Source organism: Falco cherrug, chromosome 2 (assembly GCF_023634085.1).
Source record: "Falco cherrug isolate bFalChe1 chromosome 2, bFalChe1.pri, whole genome shotgun sequence".
Taxonomy (NCBI): Eukaryota; Metazoa; Chordata; class Aves; order Falconiformes; family Falconidae; genus Falco; species Falco cherrug.
This window is the reverse complement of record NC_073698.1, coordinates 96,161,900-96,185,318: the sequence shown is the minus strand read 5'-3', so window position 1 is coordinate 96,185,318 and position 23,419 is coordinate 96,161,900. Positions and strand designations below refer to the sequence as shown.

Sequence of the window (23,419 nt, the reverse complement as noted above, 5' to 3'; positions counted from 1 at the left end):
AAAGAAATTAGTTTTGGTGTTGCCTTTATTACTTAAAGCCACATTTTTATTTATTTCAATATCAACTTGTTTAATAAATTAATTATTGCAGAAGTTTACACTACCCTATCATGTCTATTACAACTTCAGGATGGTTCAGATGTAAACAGATGATGGAAGATGTTGATCAGAGTCAGCAGCTTCTGATGCCAGCATAGTTTCTGACTTAATGGCCACCTAAGAATATACCATCTGGCCAGATTCTGCTGTACTACTATCTTTAATAAGCCAGTGCAAACCATTTTTACCATAATGCATTTCCTTCTACTGGGAATTTCTTTTCCAGCAGTACCAAAAGCTTTGCCATTTGTAATGCAAAATAGTCTATCACTTGTGAAAATAAAGGCATCCCATCCAGTAGGGAAGGTTTAACACTGCAAAATTTCAGTAAATGTTTGCTCTATTTCAAAGAAAGGAATTTATTGGCTTTTTTTTCTAAGTCAAGTTTATACCCCATGCCTCCTTTACAGCAATTGTGCCAGTGTGCCACAAAATGGGTCCATTATTGCCATGCTTAGCACTGTGTTAAGTGTGTGATGGTGGTTTCATAAACAAGGAACTAAACGGGGACCACTGAGCTCTTTCAATTGTCACCCAAATCAGATTACAACCTGCCCTTTTCAAAGGTGAATAGAAGACTGTAGACAAAACATCCAGCATCACTTACATTAAATCCCATAGGACAAAAACAATTTGAACTCTTAGAAAGAAAAGAAAGTTAATACTTCATTTTGCTGTTCGTTCATGCTGGGATTTTATCACACACACAGAGCACAGAGTGCTGTTAGCAGAGAAATTCTGCTCCCATTACCACTTATTTTATTGTAAATTATTTTGAGATGTTGAAGTGCTACTGCTCAAATAAAAAGCCTACATTATTAAGTTCTATGGCTTTTTATTATATTTGCGCTTGGGTTGTGAAGTTCTAAGAATGAGCATTTTCTGGAAACCAAAGTACTAAAACATGATTCTGTGAGTTGCCATTCTTGTTTTTGTGAGAGCTTTATTATCAAGTCAAACTGAGTTTTGTAATTGTCTTTAGGTGGAAGGCAGGCTGGTCCCTTTGTACGCAATCAAGATGAGGTCAAGATGGTTTATAATTAATGAACCATGTAAACAGCTACAAGGTATTACCAGCCTTTTTTTAGATGCTACCTCTTTCACCTGTGTAAAAACCTCAGTATATTAGGTGCATACAAGGAAACAGCAACAAAAACCCCAACAGACTGGCTGCATGGGAGATCCTTGAAATGACTCAACTGTATGGTGAAAAAAATTCAAATTCAAGTGACCAGCCACAATGCCTAGAATCATTTTGACTTCCAGAAATCAATAAAGTAAATTATATTATTCAGGCTTTACACCCAAGTAACAGGGAAAAACATCTGACAGTATTATGAACAGAATTATTCACGTGTGTGTCACAACTAATGGTCTGAGCAGTGAAAATCAGACATGAAATCCAAGCCCTCGATCAGTGAGTGATGTTAATTTTTCAGCAGTATTCATGTAATACCCCTCCCCCAAAACAGTCAAACAAACCCCCCTATGTCACGTACCTTCATGTTGCATTGGGAACATAGATAGCCTACCATCATATTTCAGATGCAAAGCAAAAGAGTTTAAAATAATATATAGGAGAGACAGGAGAATATAAACCATCCAAAGCATAATACTTCACCATCCACTTGAGATTCTCTGATAAATATCTTTCTTTACTTTGAGTCAGACCAGTACTCAAAGGCCCACAAGGGCTTAGAAAGAAGATTTGTTCTGTCTAGTCTGAAGATAAATATCAACTTATCGTACCAGATGAAGTATACCAGTTCTCACAATGGATTTATTGTTTGGAAAGGTCTCTAGTACATTGAGTAGTGTTTGTTCTTAGGACTGAAGATTTTGAAAATACAATTTTTTAAAACATTCACATCTAAATTTTTTTATTCTGTAGCTTCATATATTAAAGAATCAGGGCCATAGTCTTGTTTTCAACTTAGGTATTTCAGAAGCAGATGTTTGTCTATACTGGAAAGTGACATATTAAACAGATACAGTTTAGACATAGGGGGAAGGAGTATCTTTCATGGTCATTATTACTGAGCCTCCCTTCAGCTCCCCATCTGCCTTTCTCAGGTGCTTGGGGAGCAGAAAGGAATTGTGTGATAGTACGCGGCACCTGGAACAGGCCGACTTTTCCAGAACAACTGGTTTGTGGGTTGGTTAGCAGAGTGTCATCAGGGAGCATGGATCTGATGTTCACCTCTTCCCATCACAGTCCACATCAGCATAAGCACGAGCTGCCCTCACATGCGTGCAACTCAGAAACAGGATTTTGAAAAATTACTCAAAAGCTATTATTTTATTACATTTGACATAAAATAGATTGAGAAATCTTTCTATGTGCTTCCTGGACTTTGATTTGTTTGGGTTTCTGACTGCCACAAGAGCTCAGCTCTTTCTCTGCACGAAAGCCAAGCCTGCGAAAGCCACCCAGTGAGTGACATGAATGAGTGTTAGCCTCACTGAGGGTGGAAATAATCATGCCTACACCTTTACCAAGTTGAAAACTAGATGTCCAGACAGCAAAATTCACATTAAGTCTCTCAAATCTACAGCAGGATAGGGCTGCTTGGGGCAACTGTACAGCTAATGACCACAATGTTTTCTGAGCCATTGTTCCCTTGGCTAAGGGAAGATGTTGCTGTAGCAGCAAAAGAAACCTGGAAGGATGCAAAGGGGAGAATTCCTGCACATTTCCCCAATGTGGTGTTTGAAAACACTTCTTTCACCAGCCTCTTTGAAGATACTTCTATGTCTGTCAATCTGGACACACCACTAGAGACAGAAATCTGGACACAAGGCTTATTGGTGGGTTTTACCTGATGTATTTAAAGTTAGGAGCATGTCTGATAATAAGATTGGGTTCCCAATGGGAAAGTGGTGGATAAATTGTCTGACATAAGTCACAGTCTCCCTTAGAGAAGAAAATATGGATGCAGAGACCTATCTGAGCTCTCAGGTTGGTATCTTTGATTTTCTGATGCAGCAGCCTTGACATATCTCAGAATGGTTTTGGTTATGATATTGGTTTATAATATAGATGGGAAAAATGAAGACAGAATTCATTTTTTCCCCCTTTCTTACTGCTGTGTCTTAGATTTTCAAAAGGGCATAAAAGAATATATATATATATTTATATGTCCAGCTTGTATCCAATTTTTCAGAGGAATAATTGCTCAGTACTCTTTAAAAAACAGAACCATTTAATATGTTACTAGTGACTTGAAAATACAAGTTGTTCTCTCAGCCCATCATCTTGAGTAAGCAAAAATGAAGTTGCAGTCACATAGCCAAAAAACTGCAGTTTGCATCTGCCCACGTGTGCCTTGACATTTCCAATGCTCAGTATGCTAGCATTTCCTTCCTGAATCAGTTTCCCTCCTTTTGCCTCCAAACCACTTAGCTAAAAATCAAAATTTGGTGGATGTAATCCTTCTAAATGATAGCCCAACACCAGTTTGATGTTCTTCCTGAAAAAAGTTGTACAACAGGCTCCAGATTTTCCTGCAGCATAATTTTGTTTAAATACTAAAATAACAGGACCTTAATGGAACATAAAGTTACTACATCACTGTAGATAGCTCTTTGCTGCCAGCCATTCCTTACAGTCTTTGCCATGCATGGGTCATTACACAGAAAGCAGTTCCAGTTTTCTTGTGCCCTAGACCCAGCTTGTAAGTACTATTCCTTCATGGATCATAACATCAGCCTTTTTATTCCCAGATTTTAAAACACCAAACTGTTAAACACATTTCAGTATTTCTTGGGATTATTGGCATTAAATCACTACATTCAAACAGCCAAAGAGACCAGCTTATATATGATGGTTGTCTGAACAGAGAACACTTATTCATCTTTTTCTCAGCACCATGAATGCAGGAAAAGCATAAGGTGTCATTTTGGAGGCTATAAAGAAAATAGCATTCAAGCATAACTTCAGAAAGCATTTTAGCTATTGAAACTCAACAGCCGAGGGCAACAAAAATTTCCCATGGATTTAAAATTCATAGAATTGTCAGACCTTTTGTAGAGGCAAGGGGTAAAGTTCATGCATTTCATAGCTTCACTAACTCCAAGAAACAACGGTGCCTTTATGTACTCCTGAGCTTTTCTATAGAGCAGATCCTTCCATGGTAAGCAGAGATAAGAAATAATGCAACACAGATACAATACTCCCACACTTCTGAGCAGTATAGCTTCCTAAACACATTCATATGCTTGGTCAGCAGATATTCCCTACCTTTGGTGGAATTACAATGTTTTAACGGTAAAAAGCTGTCTGCCACCTTGAAGAAATGCAAGGTGCCTTTTGCAGTTCGGCTCCCTGTTAACTATGGAAAGAAGCAGCTCTGCTAGAAACCAATGCCTGGGAAGACAGAGTGAAGTCTGAATAATCAGGCCCCAACAGGGGTCTGGCAACAAAACCGAGAGAGGAAGTTAAAAGGATTAGCACTATAACACTGTTTAGCATTAGTACTCATCTCTCTCAGCCTGACCCAAAACCATCATCCTCCTTCTAAGCCTGCCCTTCACCATTTTTACTGTACTCAGAATAGCTAAGTTCACTCACATATAACTTAACCTCCTCACTTGAGGTTTGAGCATGGGTTGCTCATTAGCTGTATCTGCATCGTTAACATCATCACTCAGGATGAGACTGGTTTGGAAAGCAGTATTAGTGAAACGAGTGGTTCAAATGCTAAGCCAAGGATATCTGTGCATTTGAAAAGCAGAAGCACCTGTGCTTGCTGTACATCTTTCCATTAGTGCTTTAGTTCAGATCATGAGAACATTTTTAAGCAATCTCCCAATCCCCTCTGTTAAGCAAGCTTTGGTTTACATCTCCGACAGATCCTGGAGCACGTGAAGCTTCATCTTCTCAGATGAAATAACACAGATGATGACCTGTAGATGAGCACTTCTCTGCATTCCTTATTTCACTCTACAAATCTGCTGTTAACTGGTCCAGCATGACTTGTTAATGTTGACACAGACACTGAGTATGCCAAAACCTTGGCACCATCAGGAAAATCCAACAGAATTTAAGTGTAGACAAGTTTGGGCAGTGGGGAACATGGAGTTTCAGAAATAGAGCATATGGGAAAAGGTGAAGTCATGGGAATAGAAGTGAGCGGGACTGGAAGACACTGAAAACATGGGAGACACTCCACGACTGAATTCCTGGTTTATGAAGACAAAAATATGTGGTATGAAGAAGGTAACACTTGTTGTCACAAGTGAGATTTCCCATTAGGAGACCTGTGGGAGGTAATAGAGCTCCCAGCCATATTAACTTTCCAGATGGGAGAAAATGTTTCTAAAGCTAACATTTTTAAAATTAAGTTGTCAGGTTGTGCCCTGGCTTAGTTCACCATGACTAAGTACCATAGAGCAGCACTTAAAATAAACCATAGCGTGAATTCTGCTGAAGAAACCATCCCTGGCTGCTAGACACTATAGTATCACTCTGCTAATCTTAGTTCCGCTACAAAGGCTGAAATTCATCTTACCTGACTTTAGGTCAGAAAGACAACATAAAGCAAGATTTTCCTGTGTGTCTTATATAGCCATCTTTGAATGGGACATAACAGACATCAGGGAGAATAAAGCCCACTCTAAATGATACTTAATTTCAGTTCATCTGATGAAGTAGAGGTGTCCATAATATAGAAGCCTACAGATGACTAGATCCTACTAATCCTGGGATCCTTTTCTACTCCATAAGGCATTTCAAGGAATAAATCTTTCTCACCAGTTTTAGATGGTTTTAAGCAAAAAAGAATCCTGTTCTGGAAGTACCTATATCCATGGACTATAAAAAAAGTCTGCAGTAAATTGGCTAAGACATAGATGTCCCATTGTCAGTGACTACGCCCGTCACAGGAGTGCAGTATATCCAGAATATTTCCAGCTAAGTTAGTACACTTCCTGGAATATAATCATGCATGGTTTAATCATGATTAGAATGGCTTATTAAAGAGGGCATTCGATAATGTTGCCTAAAACAGGACCTAAATAAACAAAGAGGGGAAAAAATCATAGAATAGTTTGGATTGAAAAGACCTTCAATGATTATCTAGTCAAACTCTCCTGCTGAGGGCAGGGACATCACTAGATCAGGTTGCTCAAAGCCTCATCCAGCCTGACCTTGAACACTTCTAATGGTGGAGCATCCACAACTTCTCTGGGCAACTTGTTGAGTTGTCTCACCATCCTCATCATAAAAAATTCTTTCTTGTATCCAACCTAAATCTACCCTCTTTCAGTTAAAAACTGTTGCCCCTTATCCTGTCACTGCAGGTCCTGGTAAAAAGTTTTTCCCCTTCTTTCTTCTAAGCCCCTTTAGGTACTTGTCCTGGTTTCAGATGGGATGGAGTTAACTTTCTTCTTAGTAGCTAGCACAGTGCTGTGTTTTGGCTCTGATGTGAGAACAATGTTGATAACCACACAGAGGTTTTTAGCTGTTGCTGGGTGATGTTTATACCAAGTCAAGGACTTTTTGGTTTCTCGGTTTGGTTTCTCACACTCTTCTTCAGCGAGAGTGCTGGAGGGACACAAGAGACTGGGAAGGGACACAGCCAGGACAGGTGACTTGAACCAGCCAAAGAGGTGTTCCATACCATGGGATGTCATGCTTGGTTTATAAACTCAGAGGGTTAGCTGGGGGGGGAGGGTTGCTCAGGGACTGGCTGGGCATCGGTCAGCAGGTAGTGAGCAGTTGTACTGTGCATCACTTGTTTTCCTTTCTCCCTTTTGCTTTGGATTTTATCTTTTTCCCCACCTTTCTATTATAACTGTTGTTATTATTATTATTGTTATTATTGTTGTTCTTACCTCTTTATTCTGTTTAAATTATTAAATTGTTCTTATCTCAACCCATTCTTTTCCAATTCTCCTACCCGCCCCTCCAGGTGTGGGGAAGTGAGCAAGCGGCTTCGTGGTGCTGGGCTGCCGGCTGGGGTTAAACCACAACAGTACTGGAAGGCTGCTGTAAGGCCTCCCCAGAGCTTTCCCTTCTTCAGGATGAACAACCCCAACTCTCTCAGCCTTTCTTCAGAGGAGAGGCGTTTCAGCCCTTTGATCATTTTTGTGGCCCTCCTCTAGACTTGTTCCAACAGGTCCATGTCTTTCTTGTGCTGGAGACCCAGAGCTGGAAGCAGTGCTCCAGGTGGGGTCTGACAAGAGTGGAGGGGCAGAATCACCTCCCTTGACCTGCTGGCCACGCTTCTTTTAATGCAGCACAGGATACGGTTGGCCTTCTGGGCTGCAAGCACACATTGACAGCTCCTGTCCATCTTCTCCTTTACCAGTATGCCCAAGTCCTTCTCCACAGAGCTGCTCTCACTTCATTCATCACCCAGTCTGTATTGATACTGGGCATCGCCCCATCATTAGATTCACATTGGGCCACTCCTCAAGCCTGTCAGGCTCCCTCTGGATGACATCCCTTCCCTCAAGCATATCAAATCAGTAATTGAATTTCATGCAAATGTGTATTTTATGCAAATGCTTATAACATGGTTTATTTTAAACCCACAGAATAACTCATTTAGATTTCCTGTTCAAGTCAGTTTTAAAAGGTATGTCTTTTATAGGCACGATACATGTTTGCTGTCTCATTGTGTAAATAATATTTCTGTCTTAAAAACAAACACTGCCATTTTAATATTTTTAAATAAGGATGAGGGGAGAATACTGCAAACTAAAAGTACTACTGGATTTAAAGCTAGCATTATTTTTTTATTGTTTTCTTAAAAATCCTAAACCTACTGGAGATGCCATTCCCACACCCTGTTCCCGCATGCTGTATTAGACCTAGCTCAAACAGTAATACAGCACTCCTTCACTAAACCTGACTTCTCAGACAGCAGCAATGCTCAATATTACTTCCATTATTCTGTATATTCTGCCTAGACCAAACTTACGTCTAAAAAAAATAATAATCTTTCACTGCAATCTATTTAAAGCCTTCCCACAACTTTTCTTCCTTAAGTTAAAGTGAACATCCCACATAACACCAGAAGGCTTCAGCCCTGAATGTCAATCCATACATAGTTTGACGATAGGTTGCACAGATGATAAGATTAGTTATGCAAGGTTTTGTTGGGAAAGGTCTCATTCTGCAAGTCCTTCTTTATATACCTCCTCTCTTCCTTGATATAAGTAACAAGCCACAGATTTAGATCTAGATGTGTAAAATTCAGTTAGTAAGGTAGATAAACTTGTGTTCACTCAGGTATTTACAATCTGCACTCTGTAGTTTTTTCACCCCAGTTTTCAGACTGAAGTTCCTTTGTCTGCTTTTAAGATTTGTTGGGGCAATTCTTGAGGCTTTTCCAGCTGCAGCTGAACCACTCCACGACGCTTTCCATTCAGCTGCAGGAAGACCTCCCAAATATTCTGGGCACTTGGAGGGAAGTATGGACAGGTGCTAGGGAACTAGCAGCATAAACTGATTTAATCTGTGTCCTTCTTCTGAGGTGAATAGGGGTTGTATAGGGGCTGACAAAAAAACAGAACTGGGGGCCTACTTCATATCAATACCTGTGTTATTAGCTTGGGAGAGTTGGAGGCCACCAACCAAACAAGATGAATAAGTAACGGACACATGAAGACATTAAGTTGTAACAGAGCTGCAAACTGACCCAGTCTCAGCACATATGCATTTAAAAAATAAAGATAAACCTTAAAAATATTTAAAATACAGCCATGTACCAAACCTTTAACATGATGCTTTAAGCCACAGCCAAATTTTGGCACAGCAAAACATCTGTGAATTATTTCATCCACTGAAACAAAATGCTCTGAATATTTAGAAAATGTGGTCAAGACATCTTACATGCTCAAAGTTAAACCAGTAATGCATCTAGAGTCTGGATAGAAATTCCCCAGGTCAGATTTGGCAATTTAGAATAAGTTTTGTGGAGCAGCCTTTCCTAGTATAAGCATAGTCCACTTCCTAGTATCATTTGCAATTTCCCCCCAAAGAATTTCCTGCTAGTGCAACAATGCTAGCAATTTATCTCCCTCATTCTGAGTCATTCTAGAGGCTTTTATGGTTTTTGATCTTTTATACCATCTTCCTTAAATATTTTATGAGATTCTATGACTCATTTCATTACTTGTATAATTAGGATTTGGAGAATGGATGTTCCCTTGTACCCTTCTGAGCTACTGGAACATCATGACTGGAATTATATTTAAGCAACTATATTCGAGATTTGAACTGGTCAGTTGTTCTTATCCACATATCACTACTAAATTTTGCATCAGTTTCTGCTTCGGGACAATCACTGAATGGTATCTGAACATACCGCACTGTTGATGCCTCATGCAACTTTTAAAGCCTTTTTTCTTCACTTCTTAGAAAGTTATGCGCATGTCTGTCTGGGCAAAGGTGAGGCAAGGGAGGAAAAATTAAAAAAATAAACATGTCAGGCATCTTGTTGTAAAAGCCTATGAAGAAACAAGGTACCTACAATGTTTACTTTAAGGTAGCTAGCAAGATCCTCACTATAGTCTAGGTCACAAAGGTTTATCCACCATATTATCACTTCTTCTCTTTCAGAGTAGCTAAAATACAATAATAACCCTGTGATTATAAAAAAGACCATTTTTAAAAAAGTGTTTATTTATTACTGGGGTCAGAAGACCTTATCAGATTCAGTGCTTCTAACTACTGCAGATCTGTTTTTAAAAAATGAAACACAAACATTCTGATTTTTAATAAATTTAAAATATTTAATATTTTACATTTCATAAAGTCACTTTTATATCATCTGGTTTGACACAAAACTTCACAATGAAATAACTTTTTTAAAAATTCATGTGAATTCTTCACTGCCTCTCTTTCACCAGATGTTTTAATTCCAGTGAGTATTTCAGTCTCATTCGCAAATCACCAGAATAGATAATTTTTATTTTTTTTTTGATAGAACAGCTCCCTGTTGGGTTCAGTTTCATCAAAATATACACCTTTCACAGAAGCATGTCAGCTTGAATGAAATGTTTTAAGGGATAAATTAAAAAATATTTCAATTAATTTTGCCATTAAATAATAACATCTTTGTTTTACATATAGTATGTAGAACAACATATTTAGTGCTTTAATATAGTCAAGTTGAAAAAAGAATGCTCAGTCCAGATACAACCCAGAACACAATATCTTAGACTTATTTTTGAGTTCTGACACCTGGAAATGAAACAGTTTTAGTGTGTTGATTAGTTTGGAAGAGTTTTGGGGATTTTTTTTTGAGGAGGTTGTGGAGAGAAGAAAGGTTGGATATTGCTGGGGAAGAGAGTACCATTTTAATGAGAAGTATATTCCACAAAGACAGTATACATTTCAACCCTATGGTATGGAGCTGTCTTCTATGCCTTCTTAAATCATCAATATCTCTAGTTCTTACTGCTTTTTGTAAGCAAAACTGTAAGCAAACTTCAAAATATCTTTAAAGAACACTATTATAATCTCAATTTCCAGGTAAGACCAAGGCTTGACAAAGTTTTCCAAAGGCTGTCCAGCACGTCATTGTCCAACTCCCCTCCCTGATTAACAGTTCATTTCAGCTAGATGGTGTGGAATGGCCAACAAACGATTTGCTGTTATTGCAACTCTCTTAGAAGCTGTACACCAGAAAGTCATAACTGCCCTGGATCACACATTGGCTAACACTCTACTGACACAAAAAGCATCCTTTCCTCCAGCTCTCTACAGAAACAAGCCTAGCCACCAGTGCGTATGTTCAACAACAACCAAAGGTATGACGTCAGGTCATCATTTTTATCCATATACAATCTTCAGTATCATTACAGACTCCTCATACAGCATGCACCTGTCAGCCTAGGTCACAAGTGGCAACGGTCATGGGAATTTGTTCGGTTCTTCCCATTCTCATAACCTCTCCTCTCACAAACTTCCCCTGCCTGCAAAACAAAGTAGTGTGGTGTGGAGAGTCTCTTACTTCATATAAGCAGACTTGCACCAAGAGCCTTCCTATATTTCCTTTTTCAAAAATCAGTCTTTCAACAACATCAGCAAACTAGAAGCAAAAACCCCAAATGCTACAGTTTACCCATGTGCCATTTTGCATCCTGTTTCTGAAACCAGGGTTGACAGGCCAACATATGTGACCAATAACTGCTATTCAGAGTTAAGCTCTGCAAATGGTGATTGACATGGAGCCGGGCATTCCATCAGCCAAGGGAGTCATCAACTATAGACCAGCCAAAATAAACGCGAAGAAATTTCCTCTGGGTGTTAATCACTCTGAGTATCATTCTTTCCCACACACTAGGCAAAGATTCTTGACCTACTGATTTGAAGCAAACCCACCCCTATTAATTAAATAATTTGTCCATTAACACCTGAAGACATACATAACCTTCTCACCCTACACAAGAAAGAGAACAGAGTAAGTAAACAAACGTCTATTGTAAATATGACTAAATCCCCAAGCTGGCTTCATTTGCCCCACTGCATATGCCATCCTAATACCGCATTGTGTATATCTGCACAGCAAAGCTCATTAACACGTATTTTTTTTAAATCTCTAACGGATAGGTCTTTCAGATGAAACAGTCCAAATCTGGGAAAATTAATTCCGTTACCTTTCAGTGGTTGGATTTATGCCTGGCCTGAAGTACAGCATTATACAATATCTGTCCATATCATATAGGCTTCTAACTGGTGTCTCAGCTTTCACAGCACTTTTTAATGAGACCATGTATCACAAAAATCAAATGTCTTTACCATAAAAACTAGCTTTTCCCATATAACTGCAGTCATGAAATTCTGTGGGAAAAGTTGAGTTTCGGAGAGTAAGACTTTTGCAAAATAAAGCAACATGGGTTTGGTTTTCTGTCTCCTAAAAGCCAGATTGTCACTTCTGCAAGGTAAGTCTTTGTCCACACAGTGAAAGACCTACAAAATCATCAGGAGTAATGGTCTTTTAATTGTAATGAAGTCCATTTTTAACTGCACCTTATGGTAAAAAGTTTCTGGAATTTTTTACATTAATAGTGTCCCATAAGTCTGGCTTACAAATTGTAGAAATTAAGATGCATAAGATTATTGGTACATTTGACTTTTTAACAGATTATGTATACCTCTAGCCCTCATGTGCAAGTTTTCAGTGCCTGGTAGAAAACATTTTTTTTACAGACACTGCATAATGATCTCAAAATTGAAAAAGCCAAAAGCCTTGCAGTGTGATGAGAAAAATAAGCCTTATATTTTAGCTGCTTTTAGAGGCATTAAAACCCCAACAACCCAGAATATCGCAGTGTCTTTTTAATATATATTAGAAAGAAAGGCTTGCTAGGAAAATAGTTCTTCAGAGGACTTATAAAGCAAAACTCTGTTGATCATCCCATTACACCTTTACACTGCAATGCAAAGGGGCCTGTAAAGGACAGGTACCATCAGGAATGGTTCTTTCAAGACAACATAGTTCAGACAGTTTAATGGAGAAAGAATGGGAAGTTAAAATGGCTATTGAGAGTGTTTAACCTCCTTTCTGTGCCTTCAGAGGTCTCTATCCTCCTTACCTTTCTGTCTGCTACCTTCCCTCTCCTTTGCCTCCCAGCTCTTGAAGTTTACAAACTATTCCTCTTTCTTGCATCTGTGCTTACCAAGGCAACTTCTGATTCTGTAGCACTGAAAAGTCCTATTTTCATCTTCAGGGCTTTCAAACAAGCTTAATTCACAATTTCTGTATAAAGGCTGCTTCCCTTGCTTTCCTAATGTAATTTTAAGAAGAGAATCTGGTAAATTTTTCCTTCTCTGCAGGCTCCTCCTGGTCTCCTCTCCCACATAGTTGTTTTCCCTCTGGGCCTCTCTCTGTCCCTCTCTTCTGTACTTTATTTTCTGAGTAACCTAGTCTAGTCTCAGGAATGCACCCTGGTATTTTAAAATGTACTGCTGTCAAGAAAAGCAGAGAGCTGTTTCCCTGGTGGTTATGTAGGAACAAGCACACAAACAGACTGAGTTGCCCCTTTCTTTCTCTTCCCCTTCTCTTCCAAGTACCTCAAAAAGGCAAACCCATTTAGTCAGCCCCATGCATAGCACCAACCAATGGCCAAAAGATGTTCAAAAAGACTAAAAAATATTTTCAAACTTAGGATTGTCATGGAAAATTTCCAATTCCAGTTCAATCATAGAAGGAAGAGAAGATAAAAAAAGTGCTAGCAGTTTTCTGCTTCCTTGTCATGCTCAAACTTCCACCTGCACACTGACAGGGACAGGAGTCCTACATCCCTGATGAAGTCAAAAGCCCATTTGAAAAGCAGAGGGATTGAGGTGCCATTTCCCCTCTTTCTTCAAGACCCCTCTCTTCCCTCTGCGTTTACCCTACAATTCTGTGAGCTCTAGTGTTGTCCAGATGTCTGGGGAATGAGAAGGAGGTTAAAGACAAGAAGCCAAAGACTGAGGACAGGGAAGTGAGGACGCAGTAATAGAAATCCTAGAGTAGGGTCAGGCTGGGGAGCAGCAAGGCCTGATTCAAAAAAGTTAAAAAATCACTGCACTTAGAGAATATGCTGGAATTAATCTCAAAACTCAAGGGAACCTATGGGAAAAAATCAGCACTGTTGCTTATTAGTCTCTCCTGAGGCATACCCACCTCATCAGCTCAAGACAAACAGCAAATACATTTTACTCAAACTGAAAAATCTAAGTAAGTGGGGCCTTTTGAAGTTTAGATGTATTTGTGAAGAAATGGTGGAAAACCTTTACAGCTCTTAGCTCATTAAAATATTTCAACACTGCAAGAAACAAGCTCATGCTGAAATTCACAACAAATTTCTTATTATTCAAGGAAATAACAAATGAAAATAGCAATTGTTCAAAAAAAACCCCACCCAAATCCAAAAAGTAAGGTTGGTTTTGCTCTCACACTATCACCTGATCTGTTCAGCATTTGTCCCAAGAGTGCACATTTACTCACAGACATACTTGAATAGCTATAATAATAATTGTATTTTGTATTCAGTACATACAGTATTTTGAAGGGGGAGTCCACTCCACCTCCCCTACCCTATTGGCTTCAGAGAAGCAAAATCAGACTTCAGAGCTTCCCGTTTTGGATCAAGAAAGGCTTAGAAGCAAATGCTGCAACCTTGCCAACCGGTTACACACCAGTAAGGGGCATAGCTGTGGGTGGATAGGTAAAGCTAAGGAAGAGACAGAGCTTTCCTTTGTAGCACTTACCACTGTAACAGCAACAGATTACTTTTCCATTACAGCAAAGAACAGCAGCATTTAATCCTCTAGTTGTTCTCTGATGTACCACAATTTGAGCCCTGGCACACAAAAAGTCTTGCCTTACAAGTCCAGATGGTCGGAGAGATAAAAAACAGCATAAATATAAATATGAAGGAAAATACTTGTGATTTTGTGGAAGACTAAAAAAACAATCTCCGTTTTTCCAAGAGAAATACTGATGACTTCATATGAGACCTTACATTTCACAAGGAAGGTATATGGCATAATTCCTTTAATCCACTGTATTTTACATAAGCGTCCAGGTAAAGTTAAAAATGCTATTTTCTAGCAATGAAAAACCTGCACAGGAAAGGCATACATGGCTACATGAGTTAGCACAGTCATTCTTTATTCATTAACTTTAATGAGCTTTACCTGCAAAAGCGAGAAGATACTTTTCAGAATTTGTAGTTATAATTTTGCTGTGACTTAATTCAACCCTTTTTGTTGCACAGATGACATATATAAAAGGCAGTTTCAGGAGTTTATGTTTTGTACGGTTTTTCCCTGATTTCTAGAATTAGCCTGAAGGATCCTTTTAGAGAGCAAGTAAATATATATACAATATTAGGACAACACTGCAATGCAAAGAGGATGTTAAATTGCTCATCCAAGGAGATGACATAACGAATACTGACATAATTTCCAAGCAGCAAAGCAAAACTAGGTCAAATCACATTGACCTATCTAACATAATAAGCCTTTTTTTTTCAGATTTTTACAATGTAGACTGTGTCTGCAGGCATTAATGTCCTCTGTTATCAATGTATAGTGTTGTCACTCTGTTTTAATGTCTTATCACCATGTTGTGTTAATTAGACCAAAACAATATAGTGCACTTTTGAACTGCTTAACTCGCAGTTTCAAATCTCTGCCTAAGCTATACTTCTGAGGTTATCCAGTCAGAAATGAAGTCATTAACTCTTTACAGGCACTTGTTTCAATAGCTGCTACCAAGGCTGGCGGAACAGCACCACTTTGCATACAGGTCAAAATCAAAGCTTTGTAAATTGCATATTGCTCGTCAAAAACAAGGTCTGTATAGCTAACATCTGTCTGTGAGCAAAGTGCACACTAATTTTGATGTCACTTAACACAAGGCAGAACTCAGGCATATATGCTTTCCTGAGCATCACGGGGACAAATCTGGTCCATGCTTGGCCATCAAGTGTCCCTGCCCAAGAGCTTTATCCACATGTGGTGCTCTGACAGGGACAGTCCTTTTGCTTGCTCAGGGCAGCTTTCCCTTCCCCTACTCTTGTTCCTCTGCATGTCAGATTTACAGCACACATATTTTTCAGTGAGACTATTAACAGAGTTGTATAGGTTTATGCTTACAGCCTCGCATGACTCTCACAAGAACAGAAACATGAGAAGTGACAGCAATATCTGCCTGCATCCCTGCCTCCAGAGCTGAGGTGGGACCAGAGACCAGGCTGAGAGCTTGAGGCCCCAGCTATCCACAGAGCTGGATGTGGTTGGAAAGGAGGAAAGAAGCTGAGGCAGGAGACAGAGGCAGACCCTAGTGGACTGCAAAGCAGAAGCTGTCAATAGAGTTTACGTCTTCCTGCAGAATACATAGATTTTGCAATACGGGTATGATCTTAAGGGGAAAACCCCAATATGTTCCAATGATAAAACACCCTCTAACACTTCTGAAGCTTGCTTGGTGACAAGAAGTACCTTGAAACTGAGATGCTGGCCATTCTTAGGACAGAGTGGTTGGATTTGGCAACTCTAATTCTAAATACACACACATACGTATATATGTAAATGTGTAGTGTTTCTCTTATTTTTTTCCTTATTTTTTTACATCTTCACTTACCTCTCAGGAAGAAAGAAGAAAACCCAACCCAATACACAAAACAAACCAATTTAAAACAAACAAACAAACAAACAAACAAACCCAACAACAACACAAAACTAAAGAGGGATGACGTTTTCGTATGGGAAAACTACTGAAAAAAGAAGAGAACTCTTTTTGAGAAACACTTTGCTATAAAAGACTGTTTTCTCAGGGTTTGGGTTTTGGGTTGTTGTTTGGGGTTTTTTTGAAGAAAGCACCAGTCTCGGCTAATGTTTAAAACAAAGGTTCTAATAAAAAAATAGAAATGGAGATCCCAGGGATGGTCAGCAGGGTCTCATCCGAGCAAGCTCTCTCTTCGCCTGAGTAGTGCATCGGCTCGCCCATATCACAGATGAGTCTGACCTACCACTCTGGTGGGGGGTCTCTCTGAGCTCTGCTGCAGCTGTTCAGTAATTAAATACCTGCAGACCCAAAGAGCCAAGTTAATGCCATTAGTCATGGGCACCTGCTCGGGACGCAGGGGTGCTGAATGGAGGCGGCAGGCGATACTGCGGGCCTGCAGGTGCACGGGCAGCACAAGGCGGCCAGGGTGCAGCATGACGGGAAGCTGTCGGCGCCACCAGAGGCATGAGAAACATGTCAGCCTCCCTCCCCAAAATGTGGAGCAACTGTCAAAGCGTGTCACCAGCTCCTTTCTGGGGCCATGAAACAGCCCTCTGTAAATATTTTCATTGCAGTCTATCACACTACAACAAAAAATCCCATCAGCCCTGTGGATCTCCTCATTTACTCTCCCACTAAGCCAGAGGTAAAAGCCCAGGCTCTCTTTTATTTGTTTTACTATCTTAAAATTGTTCTTGCACCCAGCTGTCTCAACACTTATGCAATCAAAAAGTTTTGTCATACTTCAGGGCCAAACAAATATCATCTATTTGCCAGCTTTTCTGTCCTCCCACATCCCCCTGGGAAGAGATAAATAATAACGATAAACAACCATGACATGACAGCAAATAGGAAAGAATTTTAAAGAATTAAGAGCTATTTTTATTGTTTAGAAAAGAGATCAAAATCAGCTTCCTACCCTTTAGCGCCTTTCCCAGCTTTCAGACAGGGTGGATTCTGCACTGCAAGCCAGGGATCTCAGGGATATACAGTAATTCCTTACAGCTTGCTAAAGCATTACAAGCTCTAAGCTGCACGACTGTAATAAAAGACTTCAAACCCAAGAACAAGCTAAAGAATGGAGTACCCTAAGAAGTCTGAAATTCAGTTCAAACAAACTCCAGCCCACATTCAAAAGGCTATTCACACGGTTGTATGTGAATACAGGTCTGCTCCTTTCTCCCGGCTCAGTCTTCACCCACAGCCAAATCAAATTGTTCCTCCAAACGCTGAAGCGTTTACTGAGCTTCAGCATATCCCCTGAGCATTTACCATCGCGAGCTCCTCGTTCCCATCAGTTTATTTTCCTCGACCCCAGGATCCAGCAGACCCCTTACCTCTGGTGCTACTCTGTGGAGGGACTCTGAGTTCTGACAACTTTTTGCAGAGCTCGGAAGCTGTTGAAGCCTTCCGTGCTGCTGCCTGCCTCCCGTCCCTCCCCAGCAGGGAAGCCCTGGGATCAGGCAGTGATGGGAAGCCAGCACAGCAGAGTGCTGGGCAGGCGGGAGGCAGAGAGCCGGAGACAGAGCTCATCAACGGTAGGAGGCCTGGTGGGGATCAGAGTGAGATACACATCTAAATAATTCAGGTGCTAATAAAAGCTTTAGGTTGGGTTCTGTTCAAGATGTGAGACAAAGATGAATTTCAATGTATTTCAGGCTGCCATCAATGCAGAATGTGGTGTTACTTAATAACCTGATACTGACAAACCAACATTATTTTAAGAGTGTTCCACATAAAGTTAATAAGGAAAGTGGCTATGCCTGGTTTTGTATTTTTATAGCTTTAGGTTGAAATTCTACCATGTGAAATTTTGAGAACTTCAAGTCTGACCTCTACAGGTAGGCTGCTGAAATAGGTACAGTATCTTCTGACCACAAATTGTACATAGGACTTTTTAGATATTGGAGAAAGGTGGAAACTGGATCAGAAGTACTACGTAACATCAGAGTATCATCATTGCATCTTTGAAGCTGCATTTAAAAACACTGTTATCTGTAGCATTATCTGTGGCAATTTGGTTCCTATAAATGCTTTCTTGCAAAATGCATAGATGGTGCAGCAACACCAGAAAAAGCACATCCAGCACGAACATTTTTACATTCAACAGCGTTATGGGGCTTTTTACTTTTACAAGTGTTACGGGGGTTTGCTTCTGCTTTTTATTATTCCTCTCTCTTCCTCCCCAATCTTCCATATGATCTGCTCTTTCAGAGCTACAGAAACAAATGTTACTTTGAAACTGATAACATCCATTTGAGTTTTGCAAAACTTATGTTTTTAAATGCCCTGATTGGTGCCACCTTTTTCTAATCAGAACCAACCACTCTAACAAACTACCCTTTGTCCGGGATCCCGTCCCCTCTGTTCCCACCAACCGACAGCACATGTTGCTATAGCTACCCTGCATGTCTATTTACCACACAAGTGATCAAAGGGAGCAGACAACACACATACACACGCACAAAAAACCTCGCCAGGCTTCCTACCGAGCAATGTCCAGCCGCTAATTAACTGATACACTCCCAGCCTGCAGCCTCTGTACACTTGTTTTCTTTATTCCGCATGGTACACACACACAAAAAAAGCAGCATTCGCCAAGATGCTCATTCTTCCCTCACAGGCCAAACAAACAACAAAATGTCCCAGGATGAACTTTAAAAGATAATTTCCTAAAGCAAGGGTAAGGAGTACAGCACTCCAGGATAAGAATACAGCTTTTCCACTGAGGAACACACTAAGAATTTTAAAAGGTATGCAAAAGAAAATGGGAAATAAGAAACACATGCTAAGAACTTAAACAGCTGTAAGGAAAGGGGATGATTTTGAATTTTGCATGTGTTTTGCACTGCAGTTGTATGCAGTATTTATTCTCTAGGTGAGTTATGTGCACACTAGCAGCTATATGACTGCAGTCATGATAAGTAACTGTAATGGCTTTACGTGCCTTAGAAACACAGTTTCTCTTTTTTTGGTGGCCTTCCAGTTAACAGTCATTTTGTTGAAACTCTTTGTGTGATGAAGGGCTGAAGTCTGCTTTGATCGATGTCAATGGGACTTCAACGGGATGAGGCCAAAATAAGGAGTTTCATTGGTTGTCAATGACACTCCCATGAGCTGCACTTCAGGGATGTGTTGTGGGTGAAAGTGAGTGAAAATGAAGTATTAAAATTCATCAAACTTTTTATTTTTTTGTGCAGGAGGTTTAGGGAACTCAAAACAGAGCCCACAGTGCCCTCTCCAGTTCTGCAGCAAATTTGGGGAATCCAGCCACAAGAAACCAGCATTCTACCACATGAAGGCTGAGCATCTTCTCAGGATTTTCCATCACTTGCACGTTTTCTTACTTAGGAATTTCTTTTTAAGTAATAAACTGAACCAAGTACTCTGCAAAGCAGAAAATGTGTTACGTGCAAAGGATTTTTTCTTGTCAGGTTAGTTAAGTTACTTGTCTTGCAATCACGTTCAGATACCTTTAAGAAATTGCACTTCTGCTTCCTAAGACTAGTCTTACAGCATGCTAACAAACCCAGATGGGTGTATTTCCTATGGATGCTTAAACCTTTAAAGTACATGGTGACCAGTGTACTTTCCCAGATGCCACATGCACATCAACACGACAGAAATTTTCCCATTTTGGTTACTGGAGTTAAATGTGCAGTCATTCTAGCAGCCAGCAAGGAGACACCTCTTGCTGAGCTTTTTCAAACATCACCTAGAAATGACTGCTTCTTTAAACTGTCTCATTTACAAATCTCAACACAACATTTACACCGACCCCTGTACCCGCTAGAGACTATCGGCCTAGCACAGTGGTAAAGTAGGTTGAATCTTATCAACTCAACAGGCTGCATATTACACTTCTACAGTAATTCCTGGGCTTCCATTGGGGAAAATAGTGCACTTGTCTTGCTATATGCTGTCGTTCAGTACCTGTGGGCTGCCTTTGGGCCAGATCAATCATCACTATAATACACTGTTTCATCCCAACACCCACAACATGCTATCTGCTTGATTGTTAACTCTGCAACCCCAAATTAAGATATAGCTTCCACCAAGAGCCTTTCAAAGTGGGAATACTGGCTCCCAGAGCCTAAGAGGAAGGAGTTAACCCACCCCCCACCGCCTTATAGCCGGGTGGTGGAAGGATGGGGAAAGAAGCACCAGGGAAGGGCAGGGAAAGCAACAGGACCAGTAGGTGGGGAGGGCAACAAGGCAGAAGAGTAGGTAAAAGCAGCTCTGTTGCTCTGAATAGGAGGGCCATAACAGGGCCAGCAGGAAAGTCACCTTCTGTATGTTTCTCTTTCCCGTAACAAAATCAAACTAGAAGCAGGAGCAAGGGCTCCAGCTGCACGTGACTTTCCTGCTCTTAAGTGTCTGCTGTAATGGGTTTCCTAAACATTTTGTACAGATACTTTATAGCAAGTTGCAATCTTCAGTTCCCACTAAAACACAAAGTCTGCTGCCGGGGGGCGATGCATTCAGTGGCTCTGCCCGTGTCGTCGTCCCCCCCCCGACTTCCTGCTCCCTGGATTTGTCTGCCCCTCAGGCCCTAGCAGCGCCCACAGCTTTCCCTGCCAAACTGGAAATATGTGCGCACAACAAACCAACCAGACCCGGAGAAATACTTCTAAATTGTTCACTTGGAGCGGGAGAGAGAAACCGCGCTCACAGGCAGGTGTTTAAACAAACCCTGGCAGCGCTTCAGCCGGCGCCCCCCACCCCCAGCCCGGGAGGAGGCTCCGGGGGGGCGGGCAGGATCCTGCGGGGACCGGGCGGGCCGGCAGGAATAAGCCCGCCCGTGCCTGCACCTCTGCTTAGGCTGGAATGTCTCCCCACCTCCCTCTCCTCTGTTGCAGGGGGAGGAGGGTACGCGTGTGCATTAACATTTCCCCCTTCCCTATTCTGACTTGCCTTGCTCTTTTAACCCACCATCGATGAATCTTCGTTACCCCTTAAGCTTTACTTTTTAGGCAAGAGTATTTCAGGAGAGTAAAGTGCGCGTTTCGCAGAGCATTTTACTTATTATTGCCTTCCTGTAACATTTCTGCTTCTTTCTCACTCCTCATTGACAACCCCCTATGCCAAAGTACCCTCTTGTGGCGACAATGATTTCTGATGGCTACGTGCATCCAGCTGACCAACTTGAGTATACAAAATGCCCTTTATTTTGCTTCACAAGGACAAGATTTCCCCTCTCTCTTTAAAGAGCTACAAAAGTAGGTTTTGGGATAGTGGGAGAAAGAAATACCTTTCCTCCTTCCATCACGCATATTGTCTCTTTCTTCACCCTTCCCCACCTCCTGTAACTTGCAGAAAACCAGGTGTAAGGAAGCTGAGATTTCCCACCATGGTTTCAGAAAGTGAGCAGAAAACAAATGCTCCATTTGCACTACAGGTGCAAAATCCTCACACATGCATTCCCTGGACATGCACTATAAAAGTCCCACTGAGAGCTGAATGAATAACACCCACATGGAAAAGAAACTAGAAAACTTCTCTAATTTCCTCATATTTACCCATCGCCTACCTAGAAAAGAGCATATTAACTGCAAGTTTCAGAAGTGGACTGGCATGGGTTTTTAAACTGGGACAGATCTCTGATTCAGTCTTAAGATACAGCCCCGCCAGTTTGCCTTGCTCCCACAAGGCTCTTCTAACTGTACATTGTTGCTGTAAAACTATGAGCAGCGAGAATCAAAAACATTTTGCCGCTGTGCCTTTGAACGACAATAAAAGCTCCTTTTGTCTCCTCAGGTGAATAGAAGTCCAAACAAAACCCAGAACGCCCACCTTATTTGAATAAACTTAGAACAAAAAATCCCTAGAAAACCATCTTAAAGTGCTTTTGTGAAGCTGTAAGACAGCTTGAAACGACTACATTTTGGAACAATCAGAAGATTAAAGCACTGGCAGGCAAGGAACTCACGCAGAGCTGTTTAATAAATTATCCCTGGCCTGAATTATTGGCATATTTAGGCGCATAACCCAGCAAGTTCTTTCCTTTCGCATGTCGCAAACAGGGCTGAGAGACAGCCTACACAATGCCTTTAAACCATGGCACACTGGAATTGATTTACATCCCTCGCAAACCGCTTCCATGCCCCGTACAAACCCCAAATGGACAATGACCTGCATGGCATCACTGCCTACCGGGAGGATTAAGCCAAAAAAATCCCTCGGATCGGTTAATTATTGGGGTTTTTTCCCCACCCCGGAAACTTAAGTTTTGACAACGGTAAGAAACAAGGGGGGGGGGGGGGGGGGGGTGGGGGGGGGAGGGGGCGGCGGGGAGCAACCGGAGCTCCGCAGAGGTTGGTACCGGTAGTACCCGGGGCCGGCTCCTTACCTGCCTCATGGTGAGATTCCCATCATCCATCCATCCAGCCGGCAAGGGGCTGCTCACACCGCTCTGCTGTCGGCAGGGCAGAAATCCATCAAGTTTCCCACCGTAAGCAAGTTTCCCTCCCGCCTCCTCCCTGCCTATTATCCCGCCCCCCAACCCCCCCTCCCCTTTTTATCCTTTGCTGGGGGGAGTCTTCTTAAGACAATGTCAAGTTTCCCAACCTTCCTTCCGCAGCCTATAGAAAGTCGGGAGCGGGGAGGCAACTGTCCGCCTGGCTCTTATTTCAAACCGCATCCCAGGGATGTAGTAGTGGGCTGAATTGGGCCATGAAGTAGCCTCGCCAATCAGGAGGAAGGGGAGGGAGGCAGAGCACATAAAGCCTGCCTACATGAGGATTAGGAAAGCTTTCAAGGATTTAAAAGACCGAAAGCAGCTGGAAACAGTGTCTAGGGCTACAAAGAGGGAAGTCAATTTGCGGTGGAAGAGATTATTCTCATCTAACTGCTCCGCGTCTGCTTAAAGCATAACGGGCTCCCAGGACATCAGAAAAAAAAAAGAAAAAAAAAAAAGCAAATGTCCAGTTGAAACTGGTGAAGCATCAGGGTGATGCAGAAATGCTTCGCAGCCACCCGGCAAAGCGACAATATCCTGTATGAGTCGAAGCCACACGCACCGCGGAATAACCGATGTCCTCGTGTCAGAGTAAGAAGTAACCTGCACAATGACATGAGCAGGAAACAGT

At 41.2% G+C, this 23,419-nt stretch overlaps 1 protein-coding gene across 1 annotated transcript in view; it reads right to left on the bottom strand.

Annotated features, from left to right (window-relative positions):
* Positions 1-22,797, bottom strand: part of MID1 (midline 1) — a 166,616-nt gene extending 143,819 nt beyond the window's left edge. The window contains exon 1 of the mRNA XM_005434512.4: positions 22,681-22,797. The gene's annotated coding sequence lies outside the window, so the exon portion shown is untranslated. The remainder of the gene's footprint in view (positions 1-22,680) is intronic.
* Between the last annotated feature and the right edge of the window lie 622 nt (positions 22,798-23,419).